The sequence below is a fragment of the Eptatretus burgeri genome, chromosome 8 (genome assembly GCF_056783735.1).
Source record: "Eptatretus burgeri isolate ZD-2024b chromosome 8, Ebu_testis_v1, whole genome shotgun sequence".
NCBI lineage: Eukaryota > Metazoa > Chordata > Myxini > Myxiniformes > Myxinidae > Eptatretus > Eptatretus burgeri.
The window spans coordinates 1,048,709-1,066,889 of record NC_140968.1 but is presented as its reverse complement, the minus strand read 5'-3'; the positions used below and the strand labels follow the sequence as shown (position 1 = coordinate 1,066,889).

General features: G+C 32.5%; 1 protein-coding gene across 1 annotated transcript in view; it reads left to right on the top strand.

Annotated features, from left to right (window-relative positions):
* The first annotated feature begins 1,923 nt into the window (after positions 1 to 1,923).
* LOC147020899 (solute carrier family 23 member 3-like) overlaps positions 1,924 to 18,181 on the top strand; it is a 47,064-nt gene continuing 30,806 nt past the window's right edge. Inside the window, exon 1 of the mRNA XM_085890537.1 lies at positions 1,924 to 2,013. The gene's annotated coding sequence lies outside the window, so the exon portion shown is untranslated. The remainder of the gene's footprint in view (positions 2,014 to 18,181) is intronic.

The following is an 18,181-nucleotide window of genomic DNA, read 5'->3' as shown; positions in this document are numbered from 1 at the left end:
GTGTGTGTGTGTGTGTGTGTGTGTGTGTACCTGGTGCCTTAGAGGGTTTGAGATTTGTTTATCCATTGGAATTGTTTGTGTTTTCCCCACCCCCGAACCCACACCACCATCCCGTCGAATCGTCCCGGATCCCTCCTCTTGCCGAGTCTTGTTATTATTTCTGGTTAGAGAAATAAACATTATTAACTCAGTGAAAAGCGACTTGTGCCACCTTCCTCGTCCCGTTTGCTGTAGAGCGATTAAAACCGCCATCTTTGGGTTATAAAAAATAAACCGCCTCCATCGTTTCGGCTCATTCGACGTTGGCGGGACTGTTCAAGTCCTTTGGACGTCACAATACATACATAACCACATACATACATAACTACACACACACATACATAACTACATACATACATAACTACATACATACATACATAACTAAATACATAACTACATACATACAAAACTACATACATACATAACCACATACATACATACATAACTACATACATACATAGCTACATACATACATAACTACATACATAACTACATACATACAAAACTACATACATACATAACCACATACATACATACATAACTACATACATACATACATACATACATAACTACATACATACATAACTACATACATACATAACTACATACATACATAACCACATACATACATACATAACTACATACATAACTACATACATACATACATAACTACATACATACAAAACTACATACATACATAACCACATACATACATACATAACTACATACATACATACATACATACATAACTACATACATACATAACTACATACATACATAACTACATACATACATAACTACATACATACATAACTACATACATACATACATAACTACATACATACATAACTACATACATAACTACATACATACATAACTACATACATACATAACTGCATACATACATACATACATACATAACTACAAACATACAAAACTACACACATACATACATAACCACATACATACATACATAACTACACACATACATACATAACTACATACATACATAACTACATACATACATACATACATAACTACATACATAACTACATACATAACTACATACATACAAAACTACATACATACATAACCACACACATACATACATAACTACATACATACATACATAACTACACACATACATACATAACCACACACATACATACATAACTACATACATACATACATAACTACACACATACATGCATAACTACAAACATACAAAACTACACACATACATACATAACCACATACATACATAACTACATACATACAAAACTACATACATAACCACATACATATTTAACTGCATACATACATACATAACCACATACATACATAACCACATACATACATAACCACATACATAACTACACACATACATACATAACCACATACATACATACAAAACGACATACATACATAACCACATACATACATAACTATGTACATAACCACATACATACATAACCACATACATACGAAACTACATACATACATATTATTAATTATGTAACCTCCAGTACACAAACACCACACAAAATACACTTTTTTTTTTGTCCGGGTGCGGGTCTGCAATATCTGCTTGCTCTTTTTCTTGCTGTGTTTGTCATGTTTGCTGGCAATGTGTTTGTCATCTTTGATTGCATTGTTGTGTGTGTGTCATGTTTGATGGCATTGTTTTCTATTGTCATCTATGATGGCATCCTTGAAACTTCTTTATTGGTACAATGCGTATTCAGTGACGTATAGAGTCCCTGTGCTCCAAAGTAAGTGGGCAAAAAACATTGTTTTGCAGAAGGGAGTCCAGAGCACGTTAATGATTATAGTGACAGCTTGTTGTGTGATGAGTCATCTATTTGCCTGACCCTTGTTTGTTGGAAGAAATAGATCACAAAACGCCACATCAAGTTTCCTCTTCCACACTTGTGGAGTCGTGGCTGGCTTTTCCAAGAACCTCTTCTCCTGCAGGTTTATCATTGAATCGATCAAACCTATTGTTAACCGATATCTGTTTGGACTGTGTTTAGATCTGAAGTTTATCATTGAATCGATCAAACCTATTGTTACCCGATATCTGTTTGGACTGTGTTTAGATCTGAAGTTTATCATTGAATCGATCAAGTCTATTGTTAACCGATATCTGTTTGGACTGTGTTTAGATCTGAAGTTTATCATTGAATCGATCAAACCTATTGTTAACCGATATCTGTTTGGAATGTGTTTACATTTGAAGTTTATCATTGAATCGATCAAACCTATCGTTAACCGATATCTGTTTGGAATGTGTTTAGATCTGAAGTTTATCATTTAATCAATCAAGACCATTGTTAACCAATATCTGTTTGGAATGTGTTTAGATCTGAAGTTTATCATTGAATCGATCAAGTCTATTGTTAACCGATATCTGTTTGGACTGTGTTTAGATCTGAAGTTTATCATTGAATCGATCAAACCTATTGTTAACCGATATCTGTTTGGACTGTGTTTAGATCTGAAGTTTATCATTGAATCAATCAAGTCTATTGTTAACCCATATCTGTTTGGACTGTGTTTAGATCTGAAGTTTATCATTGAATCAATCAAGTCTATTGTTAACCGATATTTCTTTGGACTGTGTTTACATCTGAGGTTTATCATTGAATCGATCAAACCTATTGTTAACCGATATCTGTTTGGACTGTGTTTACATCTGAAGTTTATCATTGAATCGATCAAGTATATTGTTAATCCATATCTGTTTGGAATGTGTATGCATCTGAAGTTTATCATTGAATCAATCAAGTCTATTGTTAACCCATATCTGTTTGGACTGTGTTTACATCTCAAGTTTATCATTGAATCGATCAAACCTATTGTTAACCGATATCTGTTTGGAATGTGTTTACATCTGAAGTTTATCATTAAATCAATCAAGTCCATTGTTAACCCATATCTGTTTGGAACGTGTTTAGATCTGAAGTTTATCATTGAATCAATCAAGTCTATTGTTAACCCATATCTGTTTGGACTGTGTTTAGATCTGAAGTTTATCATTGAATCAATCAAGTCTATTGTTAACCGATATTTGTTTGGACTGTGTTTACATCTGAGGTTTATCATTGAATCGATCAAACCTATTGTTAACCCATATCTGTTTGGAATGTGTTTACATCTGAAGTTTATCATTGAATCGATCAAGTACATTGTTAACCGATATCTGTTTGGAATGTGTATGCATCTGAAGTTTATCATTGAATCAATCAAGTCTATTGTTAACCCATATCTGTTTGGACTGTGTTTACATCTCAAGTTTATCATTGAATCGATCAAACCTATTGTTAACCGATATCTGTTTGGAATGTGTTTACATCTGAAGTTTATCATTAAATCAATCAAGTCCATTGTTAACCCATATCTGTTTGGACTGTGTTTACATCTCAAGTTTATCATTGAATCGATCAAGTCTATTGTTAACCCATATCTGTTTGGAATGTGTTTACATCTGAAGTTTATCATTGAATCGATCAAGTCTATTGTTAACCCATATCTGTTTGGACTGTGTTTACATCTGAAGTTTATCATTGAATCAATCAAGTCTATTGTTAACCCATATCTGTTTGGACTGTGTTTAGATCTGAAGTTTATCATTGAATCGATCAAACCTATTGTTAACCGATATCTGTTTGGACTGTGTTTACATCTGAAGTTTATCATTGAATCGATCAAACCTATTGTTAACCGATATTTGTTTGGACTGTGTTTACATCTGAAGTTTATCATTGAATCGATCAAACCTATTGTTAACCGATATCTGTTTGGAATGTGTTTAGATCTGAAGTTTATCATGGAATCAATCAAGTCCATTGTTAACCCATATCTGTTTGGACTGTGTTTACATCTCAAGTTTATCATTGAATCGATCAAGTCTATTGTTAACCGATATCTGTTTGGAATGTGTTAAGATCTGAAGTTTATCATTGAATCAATCAAGTCTATTGTTAACCGATATCTGTTTCGACTGTGTTAAGATCTGAAGTTTATCATTGAACCAATCAAGTCTATTGTTTACCGATATCTGTTTGGACTGTGTTTACATCTGAAGTTTATCATTGAATCGATCAAACCTATTGTTAACCGATATCTGTTTGGACTGTGTTTACATCTGAAGTTTATCATTGAATCAATCAAGTCTATTGTTAACCCGTATCTGTTTGGACTGTGTTTACATCTGAGGTTTATCATTGAATCGATCAAACCTATTGTTAACCGATATCTGTTTGGACTGTGTTTACATCTGAAGTTTATCATTGAATCGATCAAACCTATTGTTAACCGATATCTGTTTGGACTGTGTTTACATCTGAAGTTTATCATTGAATCAATCAAGTCTATTGTTAACCGATATCTGTTTGGACTGTGTTTACATCTGAAGTTTATCATTGAATCTATCAAGTCCATTGTTCACCGATATCTGTTTGGAATGTGTTTCGATCTGAAGTTTATCATTGAATCAATCAAGTCTATTGTTAACCGATATCTGTTTCGACTGTGTTAAGATCTGAAGTTTATCATTGAACCAATCAAGTCTATTGTTTACCGATATCTGTTTGGACTGTGTTTACATCTGAAGTTTATCATTGAATCGATCAAACCTATTGTTAACCGATATCTGTTTGGACTGTGTTTACATCTGAAGTTTATCATTGAATCAATCAAGTCTATTGTTAACCGATATCTGTTTGGACTGTGTTTAGATCTGAAGTTTATCATTGAATCGATCAAACCTATTGTTAACCGATATCTGTTTGGAATGTGTTTACATCTGAAGTTTATCATTGAATCGATCAAACCTATTGTTAACCGATATCTGTTTGGACTGTGTTTAGATCTGAAGTTTATCATTGAATCAATCAAGTCTATTGTTCACCGATATCTGTTTGGAATGTGTTTCGATCTGAAGTTTATCATTGAATCGATCAAACCTATTGTTAACAGATATCTGTTTGGACTGTGTTTAGATCTGAAGTTTATCATTGAATCGATCAAGTCTATTGTTAACCCATATCTGTTTGGACTGTGTTTACATCTGAAGTTTATCATTGAATCAATCAAGTCTATTGTTAACCCATATCTGTTTGGACTGTGTTTAGATCTGAAGTTTATCATTGAATCGATCAAACCTATTGTTAACCGATATCTGTTTGGAATGTGTTTAGATCTGAAGTTTATCATTGAATCGATCAAACCTATTGTTAACCGATATCTGTTTGGAATGTGTTTACATTTGAAGTTTATCATTGAATCGATCAAACCTATCGTTAACCGATATCTGTTTGGAATGTGTTTAGATCTGAAGTTTATCATTTAATCAATCAAGACCATTGTTAACCAATATCTGTTTGGAATGTGTTTAGATCTGAAGTTTATCATTGAATCGATCAAGTCTATTGTTACCCGATATCTGTTTGGACTGTGTTTAGATCTGAAGTTTATCATTGAATCAATCAAGTCTATTGTTAACCGATATCTGTTTGTAATGTGTTTCGATCTGAAGTTTATTATTGAATCGATCAAACCTATTGATAACCGATATCTGTTTGGACTGTGTTTAGATCTGAAGTTTATCATTTTATCAATCAAGTCCATTGTTAACCGATATCTGTTTGGACTGTGTTTAGATCTGAAGTTTATCATTGAATCGATCAAACCTATTGTTAACCGATATCTGTTTGGAATGTGTTTAGATCTGAAGTTTATCATTGAATCAATCATGTCTATTGTTAACCCATATCTGTTTGGACTGTGTTTACATCTGAAGTTTATCATTGAATCAATCAAGTCTATTGTTAACCGATATCTGTTTGGACTGTGTTTAGATCTGAAGTTTATCATTGAATCAATCAAGTCTATTGTTAACCCATATCTGTTTGGACTGTGTTTAGATCTGAAGTTTATCATTGAATCGATCAAACCTATTGTTAACAGATATCTGTTTGGAATGTGTTTAGATCTGAAGTTTATCATTGAATCAATCAAGTATATTGTTAACCCATATCTGTTTGGAATGTGTTTAGATCTGAAGTTTATCATTGAATCGATCAAACCTATTGTTAACCGATATCTGTTTGGACTGTGTTTACATCTGAAGTTTATCATTGAATCGATCAAGTCTATTGTTAACCCATATCTGTTTGGAATGTGTTTAGATCTGAAGTTTATCATTGAATCAATCAAGTCCATTGTTAACCCATATCTGTTTGGAATGTGTTTAGATCTGAAGTTTATCATTGAATCGATCAAACCTATTGTTAACCGATATCTGTTTGGAATGTGTTTAGATCTGAAGTTTATCATTGAATCGATCAAACCTATTGTTAACCGATATCTGTTTGGAATGTGTTTACATCTGAAGTTTATCATTTAATCAATCAAGACCATTGTTAACCAATATCTGTTTGGAATGTGTTTAGATCTGAAGTTTATCATTGAATCGATCAAGTCTATTGTTACCCGATATCTGTTTGGACTGTGTTTAGATCTGAAGTTTATCATTGAATCAATCAAGTCTATTGTTAACCGATATCTGTTTGTAATGTGTTTCGATCTGAAGTTTATTATTGAATCGATCAAACCTATTGATAACCGATATCTGTTTGGACTGTGTTTAGATCTGAAGTTTATCATTTTATCAATCAAGTCCATTGTTATCCGATATCTGTTTGGACTGTGTTTAGATCTGAAGTTTATCATTGAATCGATCAAACCTATTGTTAACCGATATCTGTTTGGACTGTGTTTACATCTGAAGTTTATCATTGAATCAATCATGTCTATTGTTAACCCATATCTGTTTGGACTGTGTTTACATCTGAAGTTTATCATTGAATCAATCAAGTCCATTGTTATCCGATATCTGTTTGGAATGTGTTTAGATCTGAAGTTTATCATTGAATCGATCAAGTCTATTGTTACCCGATATCTGTTTGGACTGTGTTTAGATCTGAAGTTTATCATTGAATCAATCAAGTCTATTGTTAACCGATATCTGTTTGTAATGTGTTTCGATCTGAAGTTTATCATTGAATCGATCAAACCTATTGTTAACCGATATCTGTTTGGACTGTGTTTAGATCTGAAGTTTATCATTGAATCAATCAAGTCTATTGTTAACCGATATCTGTTTGGACTGTGTTTACATCTGAAGTTTATCATTGAATCAATCAAGTCTATTGTTAACCGATATCTGTTTGGACTGTGTTTAGATCTGAAGTTTATCATTGAATCGATCAAACCTATTGTTAACCGATATCTGTTTGGACTGTGTTTACATCTGAAGTTTATCATTGAATCAATCATGTCTATTGTTAACCGATATCTGTTTGGACTGTGTTTAGATCTGAAGTTTATCATTGAATCAATCAAGTCTATTGTTAACCGATATCTGTTTGGACTGTGTTTAGATCTGAAGTTTATCATTTAATCAATCAAGACCATTGTTAACCAATATCTGTTTGGAATGTGTTTAGATCTGAAGTTTATCATTGAATCGATCAAGTCTATTGTTACCCGATATCTGTTTGGACTGTGTTTAGATCTGAAGTTTATCATTGAATCAATCAAGTCTATTGTTAACCGATATCTGTTTGTAATGTGTTTCGATCTGAAGTTTATTATTGAATCGATCAAACCTATTGATAACCGATATCTGTTTGGACTGTGTTTAGATCTGAAGTTTATCATTTTATCAATCAAGTCCATTGTTAACCGATATCTGTTTGGACTGTGTTTAGATCTGAAGTTTATCATTGAATCGATCAAACCTATTGTTAACCGATATCTGTTTGGACTGTGTTTACATCTGAAGTTTATCATTGAATCAATCATGTCTATTGTTAACCCATATCTGTTTGGACTGTGTTTACATCTGAAGTTTATCATTGAATCAATCAAGTCTATTGTTAACCGATATCTGTTTGGACTGTGTTTAGATCTGAAGTTTATCATTGAATCAATCAAGTCTATTGTTAACCGATATCTGTTTGGACTGTGTTTACATCTGAAGTTTATCATTGAATCGATCAAACCTATTGTTAACCGATATCTGTTTGGAATGTGTTTAGATCTGAAGTTTATCATTGAATCAATCAAGTCCATTGTTAACCCATATCTGTTTGGAATGTGTTTAGATCTGAAGTTTATCATTGAATCGATCAAACCTATTGTTAACCGATATCTGTTTGGACTGTGTTTACATCTGAAGTTTATCATTGAATCGATCAAGTCTATTGTTAACCCATATCTGTTTGGAATGTGTTTAGATCTGAAGTTTATCATTGAATCAATCAAGTCCATTGTTAACCCATATCTGTTTGGAATGTGTTTAGATCTGAAGTTTATCATTGAATCGATCAAACCTATTGTTAACCGATATCTGTTTGGAATGTGTTTTCATCTGAAGTTTATCATTGAATCGATCAAACCTATTGTTAACCGATATCTGTTTGGAATGTGTTTAGATCTGAAGTTTATCATTTAATCAATCAAGACCATTGTTAACCAATATCTGTTTGGAATGTGTTTAGATCTGAAGTTTATCATTGAATCGATCAAGTCTATTGTTACCCGATATCTGTTTGGACTGTGTTTAGATCTGAAGTTTATCATTGAATCAATCAAGTCTATTGTTAACCGATATCTGTTTGTAATGTGTTTCGATCTGAAGTTTATTATTGAATCGATCAAACCTATTGATAACCGATATCTGTTTGGACTGTGTTTAGATCTGAAGTTTATCATTTTATCAATCAAGTCCATTGTTAACCGATATCTGTTTGGACTGTGTTTAGATCTGAAGTTTATCATTGAATCGATCAAACCTATTGTTAACCGATATCTGTTTGGACTGTGTTTACATCTGAAGTTTATCATTGAATCAATCATGTCTATTGTTAACCCATATCTGTTTGGACTGTGTTTACATCTGAAGTTTATCATTGAATCAATCAAGTCCATTGTTATCCGATATCTGTTTGGAATGTGTTTAGATCTGAAGTTTATCATTGAATCGATCAAGTCTATTGTTACCCGATATCTGTTTGGACTGTGTTTAGATCTGAAGTTTATTATTGAATCAATCAAGTCTATTGTTTACCGATATCTGTTTGGACTGTGTTTACATCTGAAGTTTATCATTTTATCAATCAAGTCCATTGTTAACCCATATCTGTTTGGACTGTGTTTAGATCTGAAGTTTATCATTGAATCAATCAAGTCTATTGTTAACCGATATTTGTTTGGACTGTGTTTGCATCTGAGGTTTATCATTGAATCGATCAAACCTATTGTTAACCGATATCTGTTTGGACTGTGTTTACATCTGAAGTTTATCATTGAATCGATCAAGTATATTGTTAACCCATATCTGTTTGGAATGTGTTTACATCTGAAGTTTATCATTGAATCGATCAAGTCTATTGTTAACCGATATCTGTTTGGACTGTGTTTACATCTGAAGTTTATCATTGAATCAATCAAGTCTATTGTTAACCCATATCTGTTTGGACTGTGTTTAGATCTGAAGTTTATCATTGAATCAATCAAGTCTATTGTTAACCGATATTTCTTTGGACTGTGTTTACATCTGAGGTTTATCATTGAATCGATCAAACCTATTGTTAACCGATATCTGTTTGGACTGTGTTTACATCTGAAGTTTATCATTGAATCGATCAAGTATATTGTTAACCGATATCTGTTTGGAATGTGTATGCATCTGAAGTTTATCATTGAATCAATCAAGTCTATTGTTAACCCATATCTGTTTGGACTGTGTTTACATCTCAAGTTTATCATTGAATCGATCAAACCTATTGTTAACCGATATCTGTTTGGAATGTGTTTACATCTGAAGTTTATCATTGAATCGATCAAGTACATTGTTAACCGATATCTGTTTGGAATGTGTATGCATCTGAAGTTTATCATTGAATCAATCAAGTCTATTGTTAACCCATATCTGTTTGGACTGTGTTAAGATCTGAAGTTTATCATTGAATCGATCAAGTCTATTGTTAACCCATATCTGTTTGGACTGTGTTTACATCTGAAGTTTATCATTGAATCAATCAAGTCTATTGTTAACCCATATCTGTTTGGACTGTGTTTAGATCTGAAGTTTATCATTGAATCGATCAAACCTATTGTTAACCGATATCTGTTTGGAATGTGTTTAGATCTGAAGTTTATCATTGAATCGATCAAACCTATTGTTAACCGATATCTGTTTGGAATGTGTTTTCATCTGAAGTTTATCATTGAATCGATCAAACCTATTGTTAACCGATATCTGTTCGGAATGTGTTTAGATCTGAAGTTTATCATTGAATCGATCAAGTCTATTGTTAACCGATATCTGTTTGGACTGTGTTTAGATCTGAAGTTTATCATTGAATCGATCAAACCTATTGTTAACCGATATCTGTTTGGACTGTGTTTAGATCTGAAGTTTATCATTGAATCAATCAAGTCTATTGTTAACCCATATCTGTTTGGACTGTGTTTAGATCTGAAGTTTATCATTGAATCAATCAAGTCTATTGTTAACCGATATCTGTTTGGAATGTGTTTAGATCTGAAGTTTATCATTGAATCGATCAAGTCTATTGTTAACCGATATCTGTTTGGAATGTGTTTAGATCTGAAGTTTATCACTGAATCGATCAAGTCCATTGTTAACCGATATCTGTTTGGACTGTGTTTACATCTGAAGTTTATCATTGAATCGATCAAGTCTATTGTTCACCGATATCTGTTTGGAATGTGTTTAGATCTGAAGTTTATCATTGAATCGATCAAACCTATTGTTAACCGATATCTGTTTGGACTGTGTTTACATCTGAAGTTTATCATTGAATCAATCAAGTCTATTGTTAACCCATATCTGTTTGGACTGTGTTTAGATCTGAAGTTTATCATTGAATCGATCAAACCTATTGTTAACCGATATCTGTTTGGAATGTGTTTCGATCTGAAGTTTATCATTGAATCGATCAAACCTATTGTTAACCGATATCTGTTTGGAATGTGTTTAGATCTGAAGTTTATCATTGAATCAATCAAGTCTATTGTTAACCCATATCTGTTTGGACTGTGTTTAGATCTGAAGTTTATCATTGAATCAATCAAGTCTATTGTTAACCGATATTTCTTTGGACTGTGTTTACATCTGAGGTTTATCATTGAATCGATCAAACCTATTGTTAACCGATATCTGTTTGGACTGTGTTTACATCTGAAGTTTATCATTGAATCGATCAAGTATATTGTTAACCCATATCTGTTTGGAATGTGTTTACATCTGAAGTTTATCATTGAATCGATCAAGTATATTGTTAACCGATATCTGTTTGGACTGTGTTTACATCTCAAGTTTATCATTGAATCGATCAAACCTATTGTTAACCGATATCTGTTTGGAATGTGTTTACATCTGAAGTTTATCATTAAATCAATCAAGTCCATTGTTAACCCATATCTGTTTGGACTGTGTTTACATCTCAAGTTTATCATTGAATCGATCAAGTCTATTGTTAACCCGTATCTGTTTGGACTGTGTTAAGATCTGAAGTTTATCATTGAATCGATCAAGTCTATTGTTAACCCATATCTGTTTGGACTGTGTTTACATCTGAAGTTTATCATTGAATCAATCAAGTCTATTGTTAACCCATATCTGTTTGGACTGTGTTTAGATCTGAAGTTTATCATTGAATCGATCAAACCTATTGTTAACCGATATTTGTTTGGACTGTGTTTACATCTGAAGTTTATCATTGAATCGATCAAACCTATTGTTAACCGATATTTGTTTGGACTGTGTTTACATCTGAAGTTTATCATTGAATCGATCAAACCCATTGTTAACCGATATCTGTTTGGAATGTGTTTAGATCTGAAGTTTATCATGGAATCAATCAAGTCCATTGTTAACCCATATCTGTTTGGACTGTGTTTACATCTCAAGTTTATCATTGAATCGATCAAGTCTATTGTTAACCCATATCTGTTTGGAATGTGTTAAGATCTGAAGTTTATCATTGAACCAATCAAGTCTATTGTTTACCGATATCTGTTTGGACTGTGTTTACATCTGAAGTTTATCATTGAATCGATCAAACCTATTGTTAACCGATATCTGTTTGGACTGTGTTTACATCTGAAGTTTATCATTGAATCAATCAAGTCTATTGTTAACCGATATCTGTTTGGACTGTGTTTACATCTGAAGTTTATCATTGAATCGATCAAACCTATTGTTAACCGATATCTGTTTGGACTGTGTTTACATCTGAAGTTTATCATTGAATCAATCAAGTCTATTGTTAACCGATATCTGTTTGGACTGTGTTTACATCTGAAGTTTATCATTGAATCTATCAAGTCCATTGTTCACCGATATCTGTTTGGAATGTGTTTCGATCTGAAGTTTATCATTGAATCAATCAAGTCTATTGTTAACCGATATCTGTTTGGACTGTGTTTACATCTGAAGTTTATCATTGAATCAATCAAGTCTATTGTTAACCGATATCTGTTTGGACTGTGTTTACATCTGAGGTTTATCATTGAATCAATCAAGTCCATTGTTCACCGATATCTGTTTGGAATGTGTTTCGATCTGAAGTTTATCATTGAATCGATCAAACCTATTGTTAACAGATATCTGTTTGGAATGTGTTTAGATCTGAAGTTTATCATTGAATCAATCAAGTCCATTGTTCACCCATATCTGTTTGGAATGTGTTTACATCTGAAGTTTATCATTGAATCGATCAAGTCTATTGTTCACCCATATCTGTTTGGAATGTGTTTAGATCTGAAGTTTATCATTGAATCAATCAAGTCCATTGTTAACCGATATCTGTTTGGAATGTGTTTAGATCTGAAGTTTATCATTGAATCGATCAAACCTATTGTTAACCGATATCTGTTTGGAATGTGTTTACATCTGAAGTTTATCATTTAATCAATCAAGACCATTGTTAACCAATATCTGTTTGGAATGTGTTTACATCTGAAGTTTATCATTGAATCGATCAAGTATATTGTTAACCCATATCTGTTTGGAATGTGTATGCATCTGAAGTTTATCATTGAATCGATCAAGTCTATTGTTAACCGATATCTGTTTGGAATGTGTTTACATCTGAAGTTTATCATTAAATCAATCAAGTCCATTGTTAACCCATATCTGTTTGGAATGTGTTTACATCTCAAGTTTATCATTGAATCGATCAAGTCTATTGTTAACCCGTATCTGTTTGGACTGTGTTAAGATCTGAAGTTTATCATTGAATCGATCAAGTCTATTGTTAACCCATATCTGTTTGGACTGTGTTTACATCTGAAGTTTATCATTGAATCAATCAAGTCTATTGTTAACCCATATCTGTTTGGACTGTGTTTAGATCTGAAGTTTATCATTGAATCGATCAAACCTATTGTTAACCGATATTTGTTTGGACTGTGTTTACATCTGAAGTTTATCATTGAATCGATCAAACCTATTGTTAACCGATATTTGTTTGGACTGTGTTTACATCTGAAGTTTATCATTGAATCGATCAAACCCATTGTTAACCGATATCTGTTTGGAATGTGTTTAGATCTGAAGTTTATCATGGAATCGATCAAGTCTATTGTTAACCGATATCTGTTTGGACTGTGTTTAGATCTGAAGTTTATCATTGAATCGATCAAACCTATTGTTAACCGATATCTGTTTGGAATGTGTTTAGATCTGAAGTTTATCATTGAATCGATCAAGTCTATTGTTAACCGATATCTGTTTGGAATGTGTTTAGATCTGAAGTTTATCACTGAATCGATCAAGTCTATTGTTAACCCATATCTGTTTGGAATGTGTTTAGATCTGAAGTTTATCATTGAATCAATCAAGTCTATTGTTAACCGATATCTGTTTGGAATGTGTTTAGATTTGAAGTTTATCATTGAATCGATCAATTCTATTGTTAACCCATATCTGTTTGGAATGTGTTTAGATCTGAAGTTTATCATTGAATCAATCAAGTCTATTGTTAACCGATATCTGTTTGGACTTTGTTTACATCTGAAGTTTATCATTGAATCTCTCAAGTCTATTGTTAACCCAGATCTGTTTGGAATGTGTTTAGATCTGAAGTTGATCATTGAATCGATCAAACCTATTGTTAACCGATATCTGTTTGGACTGTGTTTACATCTGAAGTTTATCATTGAATCAATCAAGTCTATTGTTAACCCATATCTGTTTGGACTGTGTTTAGATCTGAAGTTTATCATTGAATCGATCAAACCTATTGTTAACCGATATCTGTTTGGAATGTGTTTCGATCTGAAGTTTATCATTGAATCGATCAAACCTATTGTTAACAGATATCTGTTTGGAATGTGTTTAGATCTGAAGTTTATCATTGAATCGATCAAGTCTATTGTTAACCCATATCTGTTTGGAATGTGTTTAGATCTGAAGTTTATCATTGAATCAATCAAGTCCATTGTTAACCCATATCTGTTTGGAATGTGTTTAGATCTGAAGTTTATCATTGAATCAATCAAGTCTATTGTTAACCCGTATCTGTTTGGACTGTGTTTAGATCTAAAGTTTATCATTGAATCGATCAAACCTATTGTTAACCGATATCTGTTTGGAATGTGTTTAGATCTGAAGTTTATTCTTGAATCGATCAAACCTATTGTTGACCGATATCTGTTTGGAATGTGTTAAGATCTGAAGTTTATCATTGAATCAATCAAGTCCATTGTTAACCGATATCTGTTTGGAATGTGTTTAGATCTGAAGTTTATCATTGAATCAATCAAACCTATTGTTAACCGATATCTGTTTGGACTGTGTTTAGATCTGAAGTTTATCATTGAATCGATCAAACCTATTGTTAACCGATATCTGTTTGGAATGTGTTTACATCTGAAGTTTATCATTGAATCAATCAAACCTATTGTTAACCGATATCTGTTTGGACTGTGTTTAGATCTGAAGTTTATCATTGAATCGATCAAACCTATTGTTAACCGATATCTGTTTGGACTGTGTTTACATCTGAAGTTTATCATTGAATCAATCAAACCTATTGTTAACCGATATCTGTTTGGACTGTGTTTAGATCTGAAGTTTATCATTGAATCGATCAAACCTATTGTTAACCGATATCTGTTTGGACTGTGTTTACATCTGAAGTTTATCATTGAATCAATCAAGTCTATTGTTAACCGATATCTGTTTGGACTGTGTTTACATCTGAAGTTTATCATTGAATCGATCAAGTCCATTGTTAACCCATATCTGTTTGGACTGTGTTAACATCTGAAGTTTATCATTGAATCGATCAAGTCTATTGTTAACCGATATCTGTTTGGACTGTGCTTAGGTCTGAAGTTTATCATTGAACCAATCAAGTCCATTGTTAACCGATATCTGTTTGGAATGTGTTTAGATCTGAAGTTTATCATTGAATCAATCAAGTCCATTGTTAACCGATATCTGTTTGGAAAGTGTTTAGATCTGAAGTTTATCATTGAATCAATCAAGTCCATTGTTAACCGATATCTGTTTGGAATGTGTTTACATCTGAAGTTTATCATTGAATCAATCAAGTCTATTGTTAACCGATATCTGTTTGGAATGTGTTTAGATCTGAAGTTTATCATTGAATCAATCAAGTCCATTGTTAACCGATATCTGTTTGGACTGTGTTTACATCTGAAGTTTATCATTTAATCAATCAAACCCATTGTTAACCGATATCTGTTTGGAATGTGTTTAGATCTGAAGTTTGTCATTGAATCGATCAAGTCTATTGTTAACCGATATCTGTTTGGAATGTGTTTAGATCTGAAGTTTATCATTGAATCAATCAAGTCTATTGTTAACCGATATCTGTTTGGACTGTGTTTACATCTGAAGTTTATCATTGAATCAATCAAGTCTATTGTTAACCGATATCTGTTTGGACTGTGTTTACATCTGAAGTTTATCATTGAATCAATCAAGTCCATTGTTAACCGATATCTGTTTGGAAAGTGTTTCGATCTGAAGTTTATCATTTAATCAATCAAACCCATTGTTAACCGATATCTGTTTGGAATGTGTTTAGATCTGAAGTTTATCATTGAATCGATCAAACCTATTGTTAACCGATATCTGTTTGGAATGTGTTTACATCTGAAGTTTATCATTGAATCAATCAAGTCTATTGTTAACCGATATCTGTTTGGAATGTGTTTAGATCTGAAGTTTATCATTGAATCGATCAAGTCTATTGTTAACCGATATCTGTTTGGAATGTGTTTAGATCTGAAGTTTATCATTGAATCGATCAAGTCTATTGTTAACCGATATCTGTTTGGACTGTGTTTAGATCTGAAGTTTATCATTGAATCAATCAAGTCCATTGTTAACCGATATCTGTTTGGAATGTGTTTAGATCTGAAGTTTATCATTGAATCGATCAAACCTATTGTTAACCGATATCTGTTTGGAATGTGTTTAGATCTGAAGTTTATCATTGAATCGATCAAACCTATTGTTAACCGATATCTGTTTGGAATGTGTTTACATCTGAAGTTTATCATTGAATCAATCAAGTCCATTGTTAACCGATATCTGTTTGGACTGTGTTTAGATCTGAAGTTTATCATTGAATCGATCAAACCTATTGTTAACCCATATCTGTTTGGACTGTGTTTAGATCTGAAGTTTATCATTGAATCGATCAAGTCCATTGTTAACCGATATCTGTTTGGAATGTGTTTAGATCTGAAGTTTATCATTGAATCAATCAAGTCTATTGTTAACCGATATCTGTTTGGACTGTGTTTACATCTGAAGTTTATCATTGAATCAATCAAGTCCATTGTTAACCGATATCTGTTTGGAATGTGTTTAGATCTGAAGTTTATCATTGAATCAATCAAGTCTATTGTTAACCCATATCTGTTTGGACTGTGTTTAGGTCTGAAGTTTATCATTGAACCAATCAAGTCCATTGTTAACCGATATCTGTTTGGACTGTGTTTAGATCTGAAGTTTATCATTGAATCAATCAAGTCCATTGTTAACCGATATCTGTTTGGAAAGTGTTTCGATCTGAAGTTTATCATTTAATCAATCAAACCCATTGTTAACCGATATCTGTTTGGAATGTGTTTAGATTTGAAGTTTGTCATTGAATCGATCAAACCCATTGTTAACCGATATCTGTTTGGAAAGTGTTTAGATCTGAAGTTTATCATTTAATCAATCAAACCCATTGTTAACCGATATCTGTTTGGAATGTGTTTCGATCTGAAGTTTATCATTTAATCAATCAAACCCATTGTTAACCGATATCTGTTTGGAATGTGTTTAGGTCTGAAGTTTATCATTGAATCAATCAAGTCCATTGTTAACCGATATCTGTTTGGACTGTGTTTAGATCTGAAGTTTATCATTGAATCGATCAAACCTATTGTTAACCGATATCTGTTTGGAATGTGTTTAGATCTGAAGTTTATCATTGAATCGATCAAACCTATTGTTAACCGATATCTGTTTGGAATGTGTTTAGATCTGAAGTTTATCATTGAATCGATCAAGTCTATTGTTAACCGATATCTGTTTGGAATGTGTTTAGATTTGAAGTTTATCATTGAATCGATCAAGTCTATTGTTAACCCGTATCTGTTTGCAATGTGTTTATATCTGAAGTTTATCATTGAATCAATCAAGTCCATTGTTAACCCATATCTGTTTGGACTGTGTTTAGATCTGAAGTTTATCATTGAATCAATCAAGTCTATTTTTAACCGATATTTGTTTGGACTGTGTTTACATCTGAGGTTTATCATTGAATCGATCAAACCTATTGTTAACCGATATCTGTTTGGACTGTGTTTACATCTGAAGTTTATCATTAAATCAATCAAGTCCATTGTTAACCCATATCTGTTTGGACTGTGTTTACATCTCAAGTTTATCATTGAATCGATCAAGTCTATTGTTAACCCGTATCTGTTTGGACTGTGTTTACATCTCAAGTTTATCATTGAATCGATCAAGTCTATTGTTAACCCGTATCTGTTTGGACTGTGTTTACATCTC